This window comes from Eptatretus burgeri, chromosome 12 (assembly GCF_056783735.1).
Source record: "Eptatretus burgeri isolate ZD-2024b chromosome 12, Ebu_testis_v1, whole genome shotgun sequence".
NCBI classification, from domain to species: domain Eukaryota; kingdom Metazoa; phylum Chordata; class Myxini; order Myxiniformes; family Myxinidae; genus Eptatretus; species Eptatretus burgeri.
Window position 1 is genome coordinate 30,657,748 of NC_140972.1, and position 8,516 is coordinate 30,666,263.

The 8,516-nt window shown below is 44.5% G+C and overlaps 1 long non-coding RNA gene across 1 annotated transcript in view; it reads right to left on the reverse strand.

The window, feature by feature from the left end:
• Positions 1 to 3,503, reverse strand: part of LOC147015354 (uncharacterized) — a 31,735-nt gene extending 28,232 nt beyond the window's left edge. The window contains exons 1-2 of the long non-coding RNA XR_015050298.1: positions 2,203 to 3,503; positions 1,556 to 1,693 (exon numbers count right to left, since the gene is read on the reverse strand). This is a non-coding gene — a long non-coding RNA (uncharacterized LOC147015354). The remainder of the gene's footprint in view (positions 1 to 1,555; positions 1,694 to 2,202) is intronic.
• Between the last annotated feature and the right edge of the window lie 5,013 nt (positions 3,504 to 8,516).

The following is an 8,516-nucleotide window of genomic DNA, read 5'->3' on the forward strand; positions in this document are numbered from 1 at the left end:
GCTCAGCAGGTACGATTTGCAGTCACGTGTGCAATTAAGGTGATGGAATACACATTTGCTTTGGCAATTCCAAACGAGCCGTCACGCTGATTGTTTTTAAGGACAATCTTTTGCAGTTTAAACTCGCCCACCCCTCCCCTTTCCCCCATTGCCCCCCATTTCCCGCACTGCCCGCCCCCTCACTCCAAGAAATGCCGCTCTGAAAGAGCTCTGAAAGCGTTAAAAAGCACAGCTTATCACAATCAAGCCTCGGCTTGCTCAGATGAAAAGACTGCTCAAAGGGCCCAGCGTTGTTGAAATTCAACAGGGAGCAGTAATGGTGCGTTTTGAGCATTTGGAGGTCTTTCTTTTTCTTATTCCAAAATCATTTTGAGTCGCTTTGGCTGCACATAAAAGGGAGCTTTATTTGGTTTCTGCGCAGCTTTTAAAATCACGAGTCGCTCACTTCTGTTCCAGGTCTCGAGTCATGCAAAAGTGCACCTGAAAACGCTGCCCGGGAGAGGGCACATTGACTTAATACGTACGCACCTCGAGGAAGGGATTGGACGGGAGTTAAACTGTGACCATTCGAATTGAGCAAACGAAGAGTTGTGGGTGCTGGTTGGAGGAGAAAGAGGAGAGTCATGAAAGGAGGTTGGGAGAAGATTAGTGAGTAGGAGATGAAGGAGGAAGGCTTACTTATATCCCAGACGTAGAAGAGGGGTGGGGGGGGGGAGGACTGGTGGAAGAGAAATTTTTAAAATTAAGATGTAATAGATAGATGATCCCATCACTTTTGAAATGTATTTAAAAGGGATGAGATTTGTGAATCAAACAAGAATTGTTTGAGCACAAGAGTGAATAAAATGGAAATCATACCATTTACATGACGTCATCAGTGTCTTAACAGTCTCCATGAAGATAAAATCCAATGTATTTAATCTTGAAAACGCATTGTGATGTCAGAAGCTTGTTACACGAGCTGTAAAATGCCATAGTACTCATAGTTTGCTTCGATTTTACTTTTCTTTTCTTTTTTTTTTTAAACCAGAGTATGACGCCATATGCTACATATACATAGATGGCCATCCTCTAACCGCGGCTCTGCTTTATCTCGGATAGCTTCAGAACCATTATCCTTGCAGGAGAATTCGATTCGATCCTTTACAAATGAGGTCACAGTGGCACATTCAAACGAGCGAGAAGGCATAATTTTAAAATCCTTGGTGCTTAAAGGAAATTTTTTCCCCCTTCTTTAAAGGGCATGATTTAAAGGACCCAATGATGACATCGGAGCAAAATGTAAGCGGAATGAAAACGCACAAAATAAACGTTCGCCCTCACTGGCATTTTCTAGTTCACAGACCGGGTTGAGATTGATCGAGGGAAGAAATTTAATGCCGCGTGTTTAATAGAAATGCCTGAGAAATTGTGTCGGAGAAACCTTTAGGGGAAACTTTTACCCCATTACGCACATTCTCCCTAAACTTTCCCGCCGCATGTAATGAGTGCTTGGACGACCCGTCTGGCAATCATTCAGCCTGGCACGATTCATGCCTGTGTCCCACTCACTCACCGTGCAATATTTCCTCTGCCTCTGCTGGGCACACCTGATGGAGAAGGTTCCGTGACGTCAGTCGGGCACGAAGGTACAACATCTGGATTGTCACGCAGGTGCGTCTCCAAAAAGGCTTTCACATGCTGCGAACTTGTCCTGCATCAAGGAAACATCCATTACACCGAATCGCTCGTTAAAATATTTATCCACTCTTGTTTTCCCTTTCCTCCATGCTAACCTACTTCTTATTTCGATCGATGTGACTTTACTATTGTTATGATGTTAAATAATTCACACAAACTTCAAAATGATGGAGAGCTTGTTCACCTGTTTACTCTGATGCAAGTTAAGTATGTTGTTCTGCATTTATATTTTTTTAAACTTTCATCTCAGACTCGTGGAGAAGCTTGTACTTACCATACACAGGACATAGACATTGGTGGACAATGGACAAATCCAACACATTATATGGTATTGAGAACCTCGCATTCCAGAACCGTGATGTATGTGCTCAGATTCTTCTCTTTCAAAGTCCCCAATTGATTTTTTTACTGCCACTACTACTACCACCACTACTACTACTACTACTACTACTACTACTACTACCACCACTACCACTACTACTACTACTACTACAACAACAACACCACCTCAATTAATCCTACCCGATTGTAGAATTGGCCGTTGGGAAGTTTTAGCCAAGTCTTTCATGAACCAGCTGGCCGTGGGATCTGCAAAACCAACCAACAACCGCACGGTCCTCCGGTTTAATGTCCATCCGATGGATGGCAAACAGATTGATGCCTCACCCTGAATATGAAACACCAGAATGGCAGTTTATAGCTCAAGGGTGGGGGTGTAAAAGTAATTCATTAACTCGGAATAATATCCCAGAACCCCAGTGGACCAATTCAATCTTCCATCCCATCGTTATTAAGTCATGGAATCTGAACTAGGCCTGAGGCATGAAATGACCTCCACACCTTATGAGTCGCAGGTGTGCGCATCCAGCGAAGTTTTTACATGCAAAAGTCACAAAGGCTTGTGCTTGTCTACCAACTGCTGAGGCGATAACTTGAGCACACCTTCTATATGCTGCCCTTTTCGCACTGCAGTGTGAACCGCACTGAGCTAGGCCAAATCCTGCCGTGCTTGGTGGGAGATTCTTAGTGTCATTTTATTATTATGCCTGGTGTTGATTTAATGCTTAGGATGGTGGGTTTGGGATCCTAGGGTCCTGTGTTCAAATCCCGCTCAGCTGTTGAATTAATACTACGTGGGGTTAACTCAACCTGTCATCCTTCCAAGGTCAGCAAAATGAGTGCCAGCATGCTGGTATCCTGTGTCGGAGTGGCGACCCGTCCAGGATTGTGCCCAATAGCCAAGGTGACTGCCTAGGCAGCACCAACGCTCTGCACAGAGTATTAGTGTAGTAGATAGTAGTAAAATCGTGCAAATTATGATACAAGCATCAAATTTGGCATTTCTGTTCTGCAGGGCTTTCTGATCAAATCTGCCCGATTGGCCAAAATTTGGATTTTCAAACGGCCAATCAGGCAGATTTGATTAGAATCCCCTGGAGAACAAATGTGCCAAATTTGATGCTTGTATCATCATTTGCACGATTCCTCTCAAAAATTGCTGTTATCTGCCCCCACTATATGGTCCCAATGGATGGATTTTATTATTATCCTCGGTGGAGCAGAGGGTACTGCATTTGGGTCCATTTGTTTGTCTGTCTGTTTGTTACTTGGTCTTCTCTTCTTCTTCTTTCGGCTGCTCCCGTTCGGGGTCGCCACAGCGGATCATCCATATGATCTGCATAGTGATTTGGCACATGTTTTACGCCGGATGCCCTTCCTGACGCAACCCTGGTCGCCTCTTGCAACACAGGGATATGGTACACCTATTTTAACCGGGGTATACACCGGGCCCAGTACACTGGTACTCATTTCGCCGACCTCGGAAGGATGACAGGCTGAGTCAACCCCCTGGTGTATTAATTCAGTGGCCCAACGGGGCTTGAACTCAGGACCTTTTGGATCCCAAGCCACTGCCCTAACCACTGCGCCAACACCAGGCTCTGTTTGTTACTTGGTATTTTTTTTTAATTTAACAAGTATGTTGATGAGGTTGCTGAACTCAACCACCTATTATTTTTGAGGTCACCATAGACCAAAAGGTCAACATAGGCAGGATTTCTAAAATCTTCAATTTTAATCCGATTGACTTGAAATTTGAAGAGCACTTGCATATCAGGTCACCAAATTCAACCACCTATTCATTTTGAGGTAAACATAGGACAAAAAGTCAACATAAACCAAAAGATCAGCTCAGGCCAAATTTCTAAAACCCTCAATTTGAATCCAATTAACTTTTTTTGTATACATTGTCGAGTCTCGTATGAGAGCTCACCCACAACGCACAGCAAGGGAGGCATGAGGCATGAGACAAGAGGGGTGGGCAGCACCAATGAGAGAAGGACCAAAAGAGGGAAGGACAAAATAGTGGTGAACAGAGATATTAGGAGATCTGTGGAAGGGAGAAGGATGGGGTGGGGAACACGGGGTGCACAAGATGGACATTACAGGGACTTTAAGGAACGAAAGCAGGAAATTTGAAGGAAGTGGGTTTGGGGTGGATTAACGGGGGTAGAAAAGATTGAGGATATGGATGGGGGAAGATAAGAGGTGGTGGTGAATAGCTGTTTTGAAGGCCTGGAGGGAAGAATGAGATTGAAAGGAGTGTGAGAGTTTATTCCAAAAGCAGGAAAAAAGAGGAATGAAAGAGTGAAGGTGAGCAGTGATTCGTGATTTTGGTAGTTTTAACAGAAGTGGGTTGCTGGCGGACCTTGAGCGCCCTGCGGAAATATGGAGGAGGAGGACATACCGCAGACAGAGTAGAGGGGGGCGAGACTAGAGAGGAGACGGTAGAAGACAGAGAGACCACCGACCTGCCTGCGGTGAGAGAGTGAAAGGCCCAAAGAACTCCATTTAGGGCCACACATTAGCTGCGACAGGAGAGGAGGTCTGTGAGCCATGAGTGGAGATGGCCTTGGATACCATAGGAAGAGTGTTTGGGGAGCAGGGCAGGGTGCCAGACCATGTCAAAAGCATGCGTTATGTCTAGGGATATGGCTCCGATTTCATGTCTGACATTGAGTATCTCCATCCATTGTTGGGAGAGCAGAAGAAGCATATCCAGGGTAGAGTGACCTGGTCTGAAACCAAATTGATGATCAGAACTCAAGTCATTGGAGAGGAGGAAGGATTTAATGTCTGAAGTGATGATGGATTCCATAACCTTGCTGATGATTGGGAGAAGGCTGATTGGTTTGTAGTTGCAGGGATCTGTTTTTGCACCTTTTTTATGCAGAACGGTAATGTTTGCTGATTCCTCAGCAGATGGCAGATAACCTTGAGCAAATGAGAGGGTGAATAGAACAGAGAGACTGTGAGCAAGAGCAGAGGAGCAGGTTTTTAGGACACGTGGGCTGATACCCTCTGGATCGGTTGCAGAATCTGAGTCGAGGTTTGACAGCAAGCTCTCCACCTTGTCAGGAGAAAAGGACAGAGTCCAGGGACAGTTGGGTGCAACTGAGTAAGGTCGGTACAGAAAGCGATGGGTTTTGGACACAAGATTTAGCTGCAAACACCGAGTTTAGGCAGTCAGCTTTTTCACGTGCGGTATCAGCAGTGCTGCCATTTGAGGTAAGGGAGGGGATGGAGGTGGAACATACACCAGAAACAGATTTGATTAAACGCCACCAGGATTTTGAGGAGGGAGAGAGGTTTGACAGTTCAGACTTGAGATTAGAAAGATGTTGTTTTCTGGCTCTCCTGAGGGTAGATACACACTTGTTTCGAGCTTTATGGAAGGAACTGAGATTGCCCTCAGTTGGGTTTGCTTTCCATGAGGCAAAGGCAAGTTGTTTCAGGACAACTGCCTCGCCACAAGCTTCAGTGAAGCAAGGGCGGGAGGAAGGATAGGACAACTGAAGACGAGATGGGATAAATCTGTGCATGAGAGAGAGAGAGAGCAAGTTTCTGTGAAAGAATTCCCAGGGTGAGTTGATGTTGGAGAAAGTAGCGATAGGAGACCAGTCTAGAAGTTTGATGGCTGCTCGGAGACCCTGCCAGTCGGCTTGAGTGAAATGCCAGACTCAACGGTGATGAGGTGGTTCTCTGATAATAGCCAGAGATGTCCACTTTGACAAGGACGTGGTCAGAAGAACCGATTGGATCGGCGGAAGAGCAGCAGATATTGTCAGGGAAATTTGTCAAAATCAGATCCAGAAGAGATGGAGTACCATTGGTTGAGATCCGGGTTGGGAAGTTGACCGATTGAGTCAGTCCCAATGAGTCGCAGAAGTCTTTTGCTGAAGTGCCATGGGAGGTGAGAGAGGTAACCACACCTCGTCAACTGGCATGATGACAATTGAAGTTACAACGTATGAGGAAAGAGAGTTCGGATGAGAGGATAGAAGTTGGTCCATGTTTTCGTATATTGAGGTGTAAATGAAGTAATCACTGTTCGGTGGACGGTTCAGCACACTTGTAAACATGAGGTGGGAGTGGAGGGAAGCCGTAGCCAGAGGTATTCCTGGGGGTGTGGGGGAGTGAGGGCACTGCATGGAGAGTGAGGAGCAGTCTTTGATGAAGATAGTGACTCCACCAGGACGAGGCTCAGGTTTGTCATACCAGACGAGGGAGTAACCAGGTAGAAATACTCGGGAGTCAGAGACGTCTTGAGGGAGGAAAGTTTATGTAAAGCAGATTATGTCTGGTTTGTTAGTGGCAACCTGTATGGAAAGATCTGTCAGGTTTGAGTGAAGGCCCCGGATATTTGAGATCCACACTGTTAATGACGAGGGAGGGGAGAAGGCTTTGTGTGCAGGGGAGGTGAGGGGAGGGGGAGGGTGAGGGTAGGACAAGGGAGGAGGGGGGGAGGTAAGGAGAGTAGATGAAAGTGTGGGGGATTGCAGAAGAGCTTGGGGAGGGGGCCGGATGATGAGGAGAAAAGGCTCTGTGGTGCTGGGTTGAGGTACAGTGCGGAGTACGAAGAGAGGGGGCAGCGGACAGTTGAGGATTTGAGGAGGTAGAGTGATGAGATGGAGGAGAGAGGGCAAGGGAAGGAGGCAGCTTTGTGGATGTGAGGGGGAGGGGGAAACTTTGAGAAGGGTGAGTGAGGGGGGTGAATGGAAGGAGAAGGGTGAGTGGGGAGAGTTGAGGAAGAAAAGTGAGGGGGGAGTTTTTGAGAAAGGTGAGAGGGAAGCTTGGAGAGGGAAAAGTGTGATGGTTGCTTTGAGAGGGATGGGTGAGAGGGGTGAATTGGCACTGAAGTTGGAAAAAAACAGATGATTGATGGAAAACGAACATGCAAAACACAGGAAAGCGAACACATGATTTTTGATGGAAAGCAATGATTGATGGAAAGCTCTTCAAGCTTGAAATTTGAAGAGCATTTGCATATCAGGTCACGGAATTCAACCACCTACTAATTTTGAGGAAAACATAGGCCAAAAGTCGACATCGGCCAATAGGCCAATTTTGGCTACATTCTCTGAAATCCTCAATTTTCAGCTGATTGACTTGAAATTTGGAGAACATTTGCACATCAGGTCGCTGAATGCAACTACATATTAATTTTGAGATCAACATATGCTAAAAGGCCAATTTGGGCCAAATTCTATAAAATCCTCAATTTTCATCCGATTAACTTGAAATTTGAAGAGCATTTGTATATTAGATCGCTGAACTCAACCATCTATTAATTTTGAGGTAAACACAGTCCAAAAGGTCAACATATGCCAAATTTCTAAAATCCTCAATTTTAATCCAATTAACTTGAAATTTGAAGAGCATTTGCAGATCAGGTCACTGAATTCAACCACCTATTCATTTGGAGGTAAACATTGGCCAAAAGGTAAACATAGACCAAATGGTAAACAACTTAGGATCACTTTCTAAAATCCTCAATTTTCATGCAATTGAATTGAAATTTGAACAGGATTTGCATATCAGGTCAAATAATTCAACCACCATTTAATTTTAAGGTCAAAAGGTCAACAGAGGCCTAATTTCTAAATTGATAGATGGGTCCTAAAAGTACACACACACACACACACACACACACACACACACACACACACACACACACACACACACACACACACACACACACACACACACACACACACACACACATATGAAGCGCCGCGAGGAGGAGTGATGTAAGGGACACATCGGCCATTTTGGAGTTAATGCCAGATCGCACTATTTTAACCCTAACCCAATCATCCGAGCCTATCATCCTCATCATATCATTAAAAAATGTAGCTTACATCACTCCTCCTCGCGGTGCTATATATATATATATATATACATACACATACATATATATATATATATATATATATATATATATATATATATATATATATATATATATATATATATATATATATATATGAGGGTGGTCCAAAAAAGTCGAACAAAATAGAATGTTGATCTACAAGCTTAAAATTATTCTAATATGATCCAATAACGCGCATAATTTTTTTAGCTTGACGGGAGGTGATTTAAAGGTCGCTCCATATGACAACTTTTAGTCTCATGACTTGAATAAATTAGGGTATGGTCAGGTACGATTACGGGTACTTCTGGATGTCCGAGGTGGAAATGGAGTGCATTTTCCAACTCTATGTGGTCGATTTACTCTAAGAAATGACTGCACCGACATTGAATTCACAACCATTTCGAAAATATGACCTAAAACAAGATTTATCATTACTGGAGTTGAGTAAGGCCTAAGTCACATTTGCCACAGCAACCGTGGGGTCTCCAAAATCTACGGCCAATAGCAATTATATGGCCGCCGCAGTATTTCCACGGTCACACAATGTAGCAGTCACAAAAATTTAGAAATTGTGGAGACCGAAAACGTGGGGGTGCCGTACAGTCTTTGATTTGATGTCACA